This window comes from Oryctolagus cuniculus, chromosome 7 (assembly GCF_051225735.1).
Source record: "Oryctolagus cuniculus isolate XC-2025 breed Fujian yellow rabbit chromosome 7, ASM5122573v1, whole genome shotgun sequence".
Taxonomy (NCBI): Eukaryota; Metazoa; Chordata; class Mammalia; order Lagomorpha; family Leporidae; genus Oryctolagus; species Oryctolagus cuniculus.
The window spans coordinates 24,754,258-24,768,950 of NC_142873.1; the positions used below are offsets into that span (position 1 = coordinate 24,754,258).

Below are 14,693 nucleotides of genomic sequence, written 5' to 3' on the forward strand. Positions count from 1 at the left end.
TTCTACACATGAGCACTCACTATTTTATATACCATTTAACAATTCAAACATCACTTCAGGTTCAGCAATACACAACAATAGCATGGATGATTCTACATAATAAACATGTTACATTAGTTTGGACTAAAAACCTAGAACTAAAACCATGTGGTAACATGGATGGATTTAAGGAAAGATGTAGAGCTAGGTAGCTAAGGCCACAGAATCCCAGACCTATTGATTTTAAGTGAGTCTAGAACAACAGCATTCCATTGCATTATCTTCCATCTCAGAGTCCTGCTTTTCCAGTGAGACCCACCCCACTCAGACCACGTATTTCCTGCCTGTGTCTTCACGGTGGTGGAAGCTGTTCTGATACAGGCATCTCTTGGATAGTCACCAGCTTCCTGATTTACTACCTGAACTGGAATCAACAGTTGTGAGGGATGTTTCCCAAACACCCAGGCTGAATTGAATGTTCGTCTCTGGCAGTCAAAAACTTCTGCCTTAGGAAACAGAACATGTCCTCTACTCTGGGGCTCCTTTTTCTTCTCATGGGGTTCTGTGGTGATCTGTGGTTTTCAACACAAATCCTGGTAGCATTCTGACTCAAAAGAAAGACCAGGGATAAGAGTTCTTTCTGGGGGCTGGTGCTGTGGCATAGCAAGTTACACTGCTGCCTGCAGCACTAACATCCCACATGGATGCCAGTTTGACTCCCAGCTGCTCTACTTCTTCCCTAGCTCCTTGCTGGGTAAAGCAGCAGAGAATGGCCCAAGTGCTTGGTCCTCTGCCCCCACATGGGAGACCTGGAGGAAGCTGCTGGCTTCAGCCTGGCCCAGCCCTGGCCATTGTGGCCACTGAGGGAGTGAACCAGCAGATGGACCTCTGTCTTTCCCTCTCTTTTTCTCTCTGTAACTATGCCTTGCAAATAAATACAACTTCAAAAAATTATTCTCCATCAAGTAATACACCCTTTTCCAGGCAGTTGTAAAGCTGGGAGTCATAGCTTCTCTTATATTTTGGATAATAAGAGTTTTGGTTTGAAAGCGTGTTCATCTGAAACAAAGATCACTCATTATCCTTTGTTAGAGAAGGGGGCTCAGCTCTTTGAAAGTGAAAATTAGAAGCGGTAATGTGTGATGAGCTCCACCTGCCAGGTCTGGGGATACTTATTTGAAAGACAGGACACCAGGAGAGGAAGCTTTTCAGATTCCCTGGCCCTTGCTTTAGTGTTATGTCTTTACTTCTTTTGTTGCTTCTTGATGTCAAGAGTGTACACTTTATGCTGAAATAAGGAATTGTGTCTTACCTCTATTGGGCCTTTTTCTAAGAAGAGTGTATATATTTTTCTTGCATATAAGGATGGCTTCTGGGGTGGGTGGATCTTTTTTGGAAGTTTTCACAAGCCAGCCAGTAGCCTATATTTTCTTCACAGAATTCAGTTTTTAAAAAAGCCTCCAATACAGCCAGACCATCTGTATGTAGGGAAAAGAAGGTAGAAAAATAAAAAGAATCATGAGGAATATGAGGAAGCTAATGATCAAATTATCCCTTGTAATTTTCTAGTACTAGGATTAGCTATTCTCTAGTTTTTACTCAATCCTGTAATCCTGCGGATTTAGCTCTTTAAAGACAAAGATGCCAGTAGGCAAAATACTTAAGTTGGTTCCATACTACTAAAACAGAAATACTTCAGTTTGTTTTAGTGCCAAAAATGTATTTACAGGAGAGGCATAAATCCTCAGGGAACTAAGTCTCTTGCAAACACTGCATGCAATGAAAAGCATCCTCAGCCTCAACCAAGAGCACTGCCATTGCAGAGCTGAAGGGTGATTTATCCTCCCCACCTGGTGTGAATATGCTGAGAAATAAGTGGAGAGAAACAGACCTTCTAGGTTAAGTCGAATTCTCCCTGGTGAGCTGCTCATTGGAGGACACATCCTTTCTGCACTCTTGTGATACTTGCAATGGATTCAATTCAAGCCTAATTCACAATTGCTGGCCAGCAGCTCCTGGAATGCTTCTGACCACAACACTCCTTCCTTCGGGGAAGGTCTGCAAGAGCAGTTCTCTAATGAGTTGTGCTCAGAGCAGTTCCCCTCCCAGCTCAGCAGTGAGCTCTTCAGATTGCAAACACAGGAATCTCAACTTACTTGATGAAAGCTTGCTACCTGCTTTTCTTGCCAATTGTGGCCTTCCCAGGAATGGTGGAGTTTTGCCATAGGTAGCTCAACCCGGTCTTCAGTACTCTTAATCTTAAAAAAAAAAGACAATTCACTAAGTGGTCATCCTTGAATATGCTACTGAGCCTGAATGCATTTTTACCAAATAAAGTCACCCAATAGCTATAAACCAAAAGCCAACAACAGGCTTACCCACCTAATATTACACTCAGCCCCGAAGTACTGAGCAGTTTCATCAGTTCCTCAGAATGTAACTACGCTGTGAGGACTAAAGATAGGACTGCCCAAATTTTAATTATCAATACACTGCACAGCTAATAAAGCAGATGCTGTCTCTGGCCCACAAAAGGAGACAATTTCCCTGCAAGGTTAACCGCAATCGGGAGGCATTTTGCACCTGATGGAATCCACAGCGGGACTGCCTTGAGCCGGCTCCTCTCCTTTCCTTTCCACCTTCAGTCCTGGATGGGCCAGAGACCATGCACAGGAGGTGCCACCGGTCACCCGTGTCCCCCTGTCCACCTGCAATGCTCCTGGTAGGCAGATGCCGCAGAACCGTGATTTGTTCCATGATTGTCACTGTGTGAGATCAGCCCATCATGAGAAAATGACCATGAATTCAAATGAGATATCAACCGCAGAAGCAGTTCCCCCAGCATCAGTGCAGGAGGGTGGATGATGGAAGACACAGCATGGCCAGGATCCCTAGTGACCCTGCAGGCTCTGCTGCCCTGGATGCCTACAGCAGGCAGCTGCATGAGGGCCCAGTGTGCCAACAGCGCCCTCCTACCAAACCCTTCCCCCTGTCTGCCCATGCAGACCACACAGATGCTGTGTCAGTGAGTAAATCAGCACCGCACACTTGGTTTTCCTGATGAGACTCGGCCTTCATTGCTTCTCCAAGTGCAGCACGTGCGTCAAGCCTCAGCCAGCAGGGCTGGCGGGAGAGGTGGGCAGTCGCACTCACCAGGTCTGTCTCTTCTTCTCCTGACCCTCCTAACTCTCGGGCCACCGCCTGCATTCTGGCCCCAAAGTACAAAACAGCCAAGAAGCTAAACGACCCACATCACCGGCACACACCGCAACTACCAGCTGCCCACCAATCACCACCGCCTTTATAGCCAGCCTGGCATGGGGCGGGTCTGGCAGCACTGGTCCTGCCCCAGGGCAGGAAGGATTGGCCTGAGGTTCCCCGCTGGGCGGAGCCTAAGCTGCCCTGCAGCAGATTCTGGAAGCAAGAGAGCTGCTGATGGCTGAGGCCCTGGCTCAGAGCACTTAGTGAGACCCCATGCCCGGCAAGGGCACTGGGGCCCTGGACTTTCCCAGGCTGCAGTCCTAGGGTGGAGGCTGACTTGGCCCTCCTTCCCCAGCCCTGCCCACAGGTGGAGTGGGGTTCCCACGGGGGCATCTTCCTTCGTGGGAGCATGGGTGAACCCCAAATGTCGCGTATCCCAGTGCCGAGTGCTGGCCCGCAGCCTTCCGGGAGGGAGTAGGCTACAGAGACGTTGTGGGGAGGTGACACTTGAGCTGGGCCTGTATTTTGGGTTTGCTCTGGATGCACAACCCAGTGTGCCTGGAACTGCGGGTCTGCTGCAGGCCTCCTGGAGGCTCTGAGTGCCTGGCATCCTGGTGGCAAGGGCAGGAGGGCGGGAGGTTGAGGCGCTGAGCTCCTGCTGGGTGCACCAGGCACTTTGGAGCTGTTCAGAGTAAGGAGTTGAGGTCACCTCCTGAACCACTCCTGGTCCCAAACTCCTGGTTTGGGATTTGCCAGAACTCTGAAGTAGGGGTGTGGTGGAGGTGGTAGTGGTTGGCTTCAATGCACTGTATTTGTGAATTCTTCAAACACAGCTTCTCCTTACTCCTGCAGGCTTTCAGGTGATTGACGAGGACAGAGTCCCTCCGCTGCAAAGTGACTGAAGTTTGGAAACTATGTCCAGAACTTCACAGTGTGTATTCAGCTGGTCATCCTTCAGGCCTGCAGGTGGACAGCAAGAGCCACAGTAAGATATTAATTACTGTAGATACTCTCCTTTCTTTCCAGTAGACCCACCAAAAGAGAATGGGAGATGAGTACTTGAACATTGGAACCAGTCAGCATGCTAGGGTGAGCTGCCGGTACTTGGAGCTCAGGAGTGGACATGGAGAGCAAAACATGCATTGTTACTAAAGAGGACAGTTAGGTATTTTACTGTGAAAAGGGAAATCATTTAGAAGTGAGCAAGACACCTTAAGAAAAGGTCTGTATATTTATTCTTGTTTATTTGCAAGGCAGAGAGAGCCCTTCCATTTACTGCTCATTCCTCAAATGTCTGCACCAACCAGAGCTGGCTCAGGCTGAAGCCAGGAACTCAGTGTGGGTTTCCCACACAGGTGGCAGGGACTCAAGTACTTGAGCCATCAGCTGCTGCCTCCCAGGGTTCTGTTAGCAGGAAGCCAGAAACAGAATCAGGGCCAGGGCTTGAGGCCTGGGCATTCTGACTGGGATGTGGAAGGCTTTACCACTATGCCAAACACATGCTCCAGTAAGGTGTTTCAACATGTTTGCAAAAAGTAAGAATGTGGTTTTAAATATATGCTCTTCATCTTAAAAATTTGCATAATCTTATATTCAATTTCATATAATTCAATACTTACTATTAAATACAAGTAACATTTAGACACATGCTTTACTCACCAATACAAACCTCAGTAATTTTTTCACTTAGAACATTGAATATTAGCATTCATTCAGACTGAAGTTCACTCATAAGCTGGGAATTCTGACAAAGAGACAATAGGGAAAAAAATCTAGATGTGTATCTGATACCTAATAAGATTCTGAACCTGATTGACAAAATCTGAATAACTGTTCGGAAATTCACTTCATACCTCTCCCCTCTGTAATGAGAAGACTGTGTCCTTTGGCCACTTTCACATGATGTTATGTAAATCTTACCTGAAAAGCCTTTTATAAATTCTGAAGTACCATACAGAAGCATAGTATGCATTTCCATATGTGTGAAAAAAGGCAATGTCAAAGGCATAGCTATTCCAGAGAGAAGTTAGGGGGATTAGCTCAGTTTATAAGTGTGTAAGTACCATTAAATATCAACATATTTGAAATAGATTTATAGAGTGTGGAGTTCATGATAGATATTTAATAAATGCACTCTGGATAATAAGAAAATATCAGAAATAATGCCACACCCATCAGTGTTTAAACTCTTCAGACAGCTCCATGCCAGGGAAGTGCAGTGATCCCTGTAAATTAACAAAAATCAATCTGTGTATACCCATGGAAGCCACTGGTTTATATGCAGCCTATATTAGAGGTTTTTGTGTTTAGTTAAATTTCTTGATTTTTTAATGAATGCTTTCAGACTCATACCTGATGCTGAGTGGCAGACAATTTTTTCTGAAAAGTATGTGGTTGAGAAATATAAATATAAACCAGTTTATAATTTTTGTGTCTGAATATTTTTATGCATTGAGACAATACCTGCAATAATCAGAAGACTTTTCCTCAAAAAGTTGCTACATTGATGCATTTTCATTTATTTATGTAATGTATGTTTACATAAAAGGGAGAGAGAGAGAGAGATCTATCTTTCATCTGCTGGCTCACTTCCAGATGGCCACAATATCTGGGGTGAGGCAGGCCGAAGCCAGGACCTTGGAAGTCTGCCCCAGTCCCCCATGTGGGTGCAGGAACCCAAACTCTTGGGCAATCTTTGCTGCTTTCCCAAGCAAAGAGCTGGACAAGAAGTGAAGGAGGTGAGTCTCAAAGCAGTGTCATAAGGCATGCTGCTGTTGCAGTTGGCAACTTACTCCTTTGTGCCACAATGCTGGCCCTGGATTGATGACATATTTAAGTGCTGCCACTGGCTTTTGGCTAAATAGGATGACTTAACGTGTTTTCCACTCTGTGGAAGAGGAACAAATAAGGCAGTTGGTTGTAAAAGTTGCCCATGGAAACCACAGCCTTAGAAAGATGAATCAACTCACCTTGCATTTTCCACCTTGCATCTACACCACCCTTTTCTGGACAAACATCTGATTGTATGCCCTTGTGATGGAGGTTCTCAGGGTGCTGGAACTTTTTGTAATTTTTTAAAAATATAGATTAAGAAGAAGGCAAATAAACAAAAAATTACAAACTTCTGCCAATACCAAGAAGAGATTATTGAGAGTAAAAGGTCACCTGTTGGATCTTGCACTGTGGCACATCAGGATAAAGCCCTGGCCTGAAATACAGGCATCCCATATGAGTGCTGGTAGAGTCCCAGCTGCTCCACTTCCAGTCTGGCCTCCTGCTAATGCACCTGGGAAAACAGTAGAGGATGGCCTAAGTCCTTGGGCCCTTTTGCTCATGTGGGAGACCCAGAAAAAGCTCCTGGCTCCTGGCTTCCGATCAGCTCACTCTCTACCTCTCCATATAACTTTTTCAAATGAATAAAATATTTTTTTTAAAAAAGGTATCCTGCCATACTTCTTTCTTCCCTGTTAATTCCTAGGAATTAAAAATTGTTACGGGGCCAGCATGTGGCAAAATGGGTTATAGCAACACCTGCAACACTAGCATCCTCTATGGGCACCATTGCATGTTCTACTTCTGATGCAGGTCTCTGAAAACATACTGGGAAAGCAGTAGAATATGGTAGAAATCCTTGAGTCTTGCACCCAAGCGAGAGACCTGGATGAAATTTCCCTGACCACTGGCTTTTTTTTTATAAGATTTGTTTATTTATTTGAAAGAGTTACAAACACCCACCCACACACACACACTCACACACACACACACACAGAGAGAGAGAGAGAGAGAGAGAGAGAGAGAGGTCTTTCATATGATGGTTTACTCCCCAGCTGGTTGCAATGGCTGGAGCTGTGCTGATCTGAAGCCAGGAGCTAAGAGCTTCAAGTTCTCCCATGCATGTGCATGGGCCCAAGCACTTGGGCCATTTTCTACTGCTTTCCCAGGCCATAGCCAGGAGCTAGATCAGAAGTGGAGCAGCAAGGCCTCAAACCAGTGCCCATATGGGATGCCCATAATGTTTTCTTTAATTGGAGAAATGTTCCTTTGATAGAATGAGCGTATGACCCCACAATATTCTCTACTGACTCATAATAGGGTCTGAGATGTAAAAGTCATGATTAATTTCTTAGAAGAAAATTTACATACCCAGAAGCAAAGAGAGAAAATTAACCTTTTGTTTTTCTCATGAATGAATCAGAGTTTCAAAACTAATACTTAACTTGTATTTTAGAGGAGTTAATGACTTAACCATCTCTTCTATTAGAAATACTACGTAGTGGCCAGTGCTGTGGCACAGCGGGTTAAAGCACTGGCCTGAAGTGCCAGCATCCCATATGGGCCCTGGTTCTAATCCCGGCTGCTCCTCTTCTGATCCAGCTCTCTGCTATGGCCTGGGAAAGCAGTAGAAGATGGCCCAAGTCTTTGGGTTGTTCTGAAGCTCTTAGCATAGTGAACATATCTTAGATTCTCATTAATGAAATCTTTAGAAATGTCAGAAAGCATGTAACTTTCTTTAATGATCTGAAACAGAGATGAGATCCATAAGGGCAGAACTGCTCAGCAGCCACACTGCAGGAATATGTATCTTTCTAATGATATCTTCATCTGCTTCTTGCAGTTGCAGCCAGTATCTGAGCTCTTGGTCTGTTTTCTGCCCTTGGGAGGGCCTAGGGTGCTCTATATTGTCTGTAAGGATTCAAAATTTGTTGTACATTAGTGTCTAATAAAATTTCCAAAGTGACAAGCTGGATGTAATAAACTATTCCAGACTGCAAAAAAAAAAAAAAAAACAAACAAACAAACAAAAAAAAAACAAAAAAAAAAGACAAGAAAATACAAACATGGTGTACTGTCTATAAAGTACAGCGGTAAATCTCTATTATAGAGATACACATCTCTACACAATTCTCTGTTTCTTTCCCTCTGAAAGTCTACATTCAGCTCTCGATGGTATGATTACTTAGGAATAGATTTCATATACTTACTTTCATAATCAGTGAACTTGGAATTATTATTGTAGTATTGAGGATTGTACTGACTAAAACACTATGTTTATTCCATGTTAAATAACATCATTGTATCTTTGGATTCCATTTGTCCCGCTACTGATGTATTTACAGGTGAGGGGAGGTGGGAGGAAACCCAAGATCCAGTGGGGTGGAGGAGGAATGTCAGAGGCTGTGGTTTTATTGTACTGCAGCTTGGGTTCTGGAAGAACACATTAATGGACCCAGATGGTTTGAAGCTAACTGAGGGCCTATGTTCTGTACAATTGTCTGTGGTACTGCATTTTCATTTATGTAAAATTTATTTTCTTCAAGCAATATATTAATTTAGATGAAAATGAACATGTTAAGGAATTTTCAGAATGGGTCTGTTTAACCCTCATTGGCTTTGTTTTTAGGCACTTAACTCAGAAAATAAAAGATAGAAAAATACATTTTGGGTTCTCTTCATCTGTACCATGGCACTATTTGGTTAAGATTTGTCATTTTGTCATATTTGATTCTCTAGACTCCCTGAAAAATCCCCTACTTCATTAGATGGAGTCCGTGTCTCACCATGGCAGTGAAAAGTTTAAAATGTTCCAGCTTTGCATTTAGCTAGGTCATGGACACATGCCATGGCACTTGCCAGCCAATTGTGTCAGGGGCATCATCTGAATCAGAATTACTTGCACGAAAAAAAGGAGTTGCAGATTCTTCCAGTGAAAGTGGAGAGGAGCAGGAGCTGCAGAACATTGCCAGGGGTGAGTGTGCCATAGGATGCCATGTGGTGGCTGGTGTCTGGGGTGCTGGTTCTGCAGAAGATAGGGCTTATGGGGGCTGGTGCTGTGGTGTAGCAGGTAAGGCTGCCTCCTGCAGTGCCAGCATCCCATATGGTCACCGGTTGGAGTCTCACCTGCTCCACTTCCAATCCAGGTGTGCTATGGCCTGAGAAAGCAGTACAAGATGGCCCACGTCCTTGGACCCCTGAACCCACTTGGGAAACCTGGAAGAAGCTCCTAGCTCCTGGCTTTGGATCAGCTCAGCTCTGGCCATTGCATCCAATTGGGGAGTAAACCAGAAGATGGAAGATTCTCTCTCTCTCTCTCTCTCTCTCTCTCTCTCTCTCTCTCTCTCTCTGCCTTTCCTCTCTCTGTGTAACTCTGACTTTCAAATAAATAAATCTTTTTTTTTAAAGTGCTTATGCTTAAGGGTAGTGTTCATGGAAAATGTGTGGGACATTTTTCAGCAAGATTTTGGATGAATTTTCCAACCCCTGAACCTCCTAGAGATTAGAATAGACCTCTAATGCACAACTTCCACTTATGATTAATTAGGTTTTTGTTTTGAATTGTTTTTGATGAAACAGCAATGAATTCTGAGTTATAGACTTCCTATTTCAGAGACAGGAGAGCACTGATGCCTGCATTATAATTAAATAATGCCTATCACCCTTTCTTAAGCAACAAATGATCACAGATTCTCTCTTTGCTGCTAAGTAATGAGCATGGTGATTCTTCCCACCGGAACCACCTTCCCACCTACACTCCCTCCCCTCTTCCTCCTTCCTCTCCTATTGACATGGAATGCCTTACATAGCTAGGTTGAACTTTTAATCCACTTGGCCCTAGGTGTTCATACACTTCAACTCTGTGTGATTATTCATATGCCCTTTTATGACAAGGCTTATGTCAGAATGACAAATTATATATTCACCTAATACTGAGAGTCATCAAATTGGTTTCTATTTTCTTCTCTATTAGGCAGTTCTTGAGGGGCAGAAATATTTAGTTTGTATATCATGTATTTATTCAACTAAAAGACTGACTGTCAAGATGCTGAGTTTTAGTGTCAAAGCAAATATGTTTCTAGACCCCATGAAGTTTACAGTCTGGCAAGAAAGAGCAATCTACCCAAAGAATATTGTTTAACATAGTAAATGCTGGTGTGAAGTCAGTGGATAAAGATTGAAGCATTCTTAATCTAGCACCAACTCTAATCCCATGATCTCTAATGGAGAGAAGTAATCAGAAACACAGAACTCCATGTTACCCAGTTATCTCTTTGAATTTCTGATTAAAAAATAAAACATATCAAACAACACAGAAATACCTAGGAGTGCATAATATTTATATACTATCTTGATATTAAAAATAAGAAAAAATAACCATGAAATAATAGCAACTTTGAATCTCCTTTGTTTTCTAGACAAGTTATAATCCTATGTGGTTCTTTACAGTAAATTATTACAGTAAATTACAGTAAATCATTACAGTAAATTATTACAGTAAATAATTACAGTAAATTATTTTGTAGGTACTCATCTCACTCACATTTTTTCCTTTTGAGAAATCAGATTTTAAAAACTGAGACCCAAGACAAATAAAGATTTTTAAGCTAGTATTATATATTGATTGGCTTTCTAAAAAAGATTTATTTATTGATTTGAAAGTCAGAGTTACACAGAGTAGAAGGGGAGAAAGAGAGGGAGAGACATCTTCCATCTTTTGGTTCACCCACCAATTGGTCACAATGGCTGGAGCTGTACTGATCCGATGCCAGCAGCCAGGAGCTTCTTCTGGGTCTCCCACACAGATGCAGCTGCCCAAGGACTTGGGCCATCTTCCACCGCATTCCCTGGACATAGCAGAGAGTTGGATCGAAAGCAGAGTAGCCGGGCTCAACCTCCACCCATATGGAATGTCCATGCTTTACTTGCTATGCCACAGTGCTGGCCCCTTGATTGGCCTTTAACTTAGACTTTTAATGATATTAAAAAACACCATGCTTTTCTAAGCTCTTTCCATTCAGTTTCTACTTTGTAAACTCCAGATAATACTGTCCCCAAAATTAATCTAAGGTATAAATGATATGATATAAGGCATTTAACCCCTTAACCTGTCTCTTTGAATACTCAGCTATGTTAGCTCTGTGTCCATTGTTCTGTCTCTGTACTAGATGAATAAAAAGACAGTGTAAAATGATTTGAAAAGAACTATAAGGGATCGGCACTGTGCTGCTGCTGCCAGTTGGGGAGTGAACCAGCAGATGGTAAACCTCTCTCTCTCTGTCTGTCTCTGCCTCTCCTTCTCTGTAACTCTGACTTCCAAATAAATCAATAAATCTTAAAAGAACTATAAACATCAATAAAACACAAATGAAAATTGTATTCTCAAAACTGGATATTAAACCATGCCTTCTACACCTCTGTTAAAAGTTACATTCTATCATAGTCATTTATGATTTCTAGGGCCAAAGAGGTAAATAAGATTTTTCTGGAAGAGACAGAGGTTATGAGGGAGCCAGGATTTGGGTTCAGTTAGCAGCAGTGAGTGTCATTCTTTCAGATTTGATTCAGGAAAGGAAGAAAGCAACTGATCCCTCAGATTTTGGTGGGGGGAAGGAAAGGAAGGAGGGACTGAATAAAAGCAAAGGCCCTCTGGTTATGGGCACCCACCCCCGACTGCAGCCTTTGGGGAGGGCCAGCTGGTGTCTCTATGGATGTTGCAGCCTGGACTCCATTTCCCAGAGTTCCCAGGAGCTCGGTTGTTTTATGCCTTCTGAATGCCTGTGCACATGCGCCTGCTACAGCCATTCCCTGGGGCCTGAGTTGGACCAGAGGGAGTTCATTCCTTGATCAGGGTCAGCCCTGGGGGCTGTGCTGCTCCTTCTCTGGCATTTACTGCATCTCCTGCTCTGCACTTGCGATCCCAGGCAGTTTCCAAGTGCTCACCCTGAGCCTGCCTCCTGCTGCTTCTTCGCTCTTCATTGTCCACCTGTAGGTCCCACTTACCAGGGAGTCTCTTCCCGCCACTCCCCGAATCACTCCCCCGCGTGTCCAGAAGAAAGGGTACCTGCTCCAGGGACTTTCTGCTGCAGGTTTGGCATGCAGGAAGGGGCAGGGACACATGTGGGAGAAGGGTGGTTGCCAGGGTGCCATCAATCATGGCAGCTTCCCCCAAGGTCAGGGCTGGGACCCGGGCTGTTCTGTCTCCCACCTCCACTTCCCAGGCTCCCAGTGCCTGGAATCTCTCCTGCAGAACCTCACCCAAACTGTCCCTAATGCACTTTATTTAGTGGTAACAGGAGAGAGGGGGCAGCATTCTGGGAATATGCACATGCAGGGAAGGAAGGCAGAAAGACTCTGGCTCTCCACAGTTAAATAAGCTGGGTTCCCACTGTGGGTGGTCTCAGAATGCAGTCTGGCCAGGCCTCTTGATGTTTCCTGGGCTGGTTCCTGCAGGGTGGGGCTGGGTGGCCTTCAGCAGGGAGCCTGGGGCAGCAGAGGGGTGGGAAGGAGGATCTGACTAGGATCTGCCCCACTGCTCTCATCCTGCACCTCATCTTCCTGGTGGGGAGCAGTGTGAAGCCTGAATAGCTGCTTTGTGCATTGATCCCTCTCAAGTATTATCAGATTTTTCCAATGTGGAATTTGAAGCTGTTCCAGAAACCTGGGGTGGGAAAACTCCCTTCTTTCAAACAGGCACAGAGACAGGGGAGGATCCAAGGAGTTTCTATTAATGGCCCTAGGCTCAGCTGGAATGATTTCCTGAGAATTGAGCATCACATTCAAGTTTCTTAGCTGTTACAGCATTGGTGGGTTTAAATGGCAGCCTACGTGACTTAGGTCCACATTTCCAATGGTCAGTGGGTCCAGTATATTTGTAAAAGAGATGCCAGGGACAGATTTATTAGGATAGATTTATGACTGGAGTTTACAGAAGCAGAACTTAGGACATCTTCCCTCCCTAGACAAGATTTCAGTGGGCAGCTGTTTCACTCGTTAATTGTGAGCATCCACTTTTAAAGGTTTGTGTTGGATGAGGTCCACTTCTCTTTCTTTGATGATGTATTTGGCTGCTTTTCATTTTCTGTCTTCAGCTGTTTCTTCTCCTGTTAGCAAGGCTGTCAACTGTTTTTACCTGCCACTGATCCCTTTGCAAAGTGAGAAGGGAATTAAAATTAATGCAAGTCTACTGTGTTGTCAATAACTGGAGCTACTTTTTTAAAGATTTATTTATTCATTTAAAAGAGTTACACAGAGAGAGGAGAGAGAGAGAAAGTGAGAGAGACATCTTCCGTCCGATGGTTCACTCCCCAATTGGCAGCAACAGCTGGAGCTGTGCCAGTCTGAAGCCAGAAGTTTCTTCTGGGATGAAGCTGTTTTTTTAAAATAATTATTTATTTATTTGAAAGGCAGAGTTACAGAGTGGTAGAAGCAGAGATGGATGGCTGGAGCTGTTTGGATCCAAAACCAGAAGCCAGGAGCTTTGTCCAGGTCTCATAGGTGGGTGCAGGAGATGAGGGATTTGGGCCATCTTCTACTGTTTTCCCAGGCCACAGCAGAGAGCTGGATGGGAAGTGCAGCAGCCAGGATCCCAACCGGCACCCATATAGGATGCTGACACTGCAGTAGCTTTACCCACTATGCAACAGTGCTGCCCACTAACTGGAGCTCTTTTAATCTGAGTTTGCATAAAGTGGAGAATTACAACATCATAAATACAGATACGCAACATCTTTTTCTCTGCCCAGTACTTTACAGTTACCCAGTGATCCAGTGAGAATCTTACATTCCACACTGCGTAATTAAGAAGGCCAGTTACTTGTCTTATTTTGGGTTCTGTGTTTAAACCCATGACACTTTTGACATGGGAGGATATTAGTTCTACAATTTCATAGAGACTGGTCTGTGGAAGCATCGATAGAAGTTATAACTGTGAGAGTGGTAAGAAAGAAGAGGGGAAGAAATAAGTGCCCCTTACCCCCCACAGAGATGTCCACAAATGGAGTAGAAGATGTGCCCTTGAAAACTATGGCTGACTTTCTGGGACAAACTGTGTTTGAGTGCTTCACATGTTCTGATAGAAAGGTGTTGCCACCTCGTTATTAGTATGTTTGTTTAGTTAGTTTTTAAAGATTTATTTATTTGAAAATCAGAGCTACACAGAGAGAGAAGGAGAGAGAGAGAGAGAGAGAGAGAGAGAGGTCTTCCATCAGGTTCATTTCCCCAATGGCTTCATCACTGTGAACTTTGCTCAGTTCCTGACCTATACCTTTCCTTTAACCTAGTACTTTGCCATGTAGTAGCCCATGAAAACTGCAGACTGCATAAATGAATGAATACTTGGAGGGTTGTGATTTCTTAGAGGAACATCATGAGACAGAAGGAATAAAACAAAACAAATAGAAGATATACTGTTTTTGCAAGCTACAGAGAAGAGGAAGAAGCAGGGAAGTAGTGAGACTGGAAAGGTTGTGGCAAAGGTAATAGGCACTGGTCAAGAATTCAACAAGCCCATTAGGAAAGTATTAAGGATTCTTTATTTCCATGTAGACTCTGCCCTCTAATGGTGAACAGAGTCCTGTAAACCCACTTGTTGCACAAATGAAAACCCAAGTATTGTCTTCTCCTACAGATGGAGTCTGCTATTGGTTTTGATTTACATTTCGCTAATGGCTAGTGATACTGGGCATGTTCATGTATGTCTTGACCATTGAGATTTCTTCTTCTGAGAAACATCTATTGTG

General features: G+C 43.8%; 2 long non-coding RNA genes across 4 annotated transcripts in view; one reads left to right on the top strand and one right to left on the bottom strand.

The window, feature by feature from the left end:
* Positions 1-9,318, top strand: part of LOC149125376 (uncharacterized) — a 27,902-nt gene extending 18,584 nt beyond the window's left edge. Inside the window, exons 2-4 of one of the 2 annotated variants that reach the window (XR_016237050.1) lie at positions 4,033-4,165; positions 8,692-8,926; positions 9,099-9,318. This is a non-coding gene — a long non-coding RNA (uncharacterized LOC149125376). The remainder of the gene's footprint in view (positions 1-4,032; positions 4,166-8,691; positions 8,927-9,098) is intronic. The other variant, XR_016237051.1, reaches the window with a different exon arrangement.
* Positions 1,294-3,542, bottom strand: LOC149125377 (uncharacterized). Of its 2 annotated transcripts, XR_016237054.1 has the most exons (5): positions 3,133-3,542; positions 2,563-2,744; positions 2,136-2,237; positions 1,871-2,037; positions 1,294-1,457 (listed from the first exon to the last, which is right to left on the bottom strand). It is a non-coding gene; the product is annotated as an uncharacterized LOC149125377 (long non-coding RNA). The 2 variants fall into 2 exon arrangements; XR_016237055.1 differs by lacking the exon at positions 1,871-2,037.
* Positions 9,319-14,693: the final 5,375 nt, after the last annotated feature.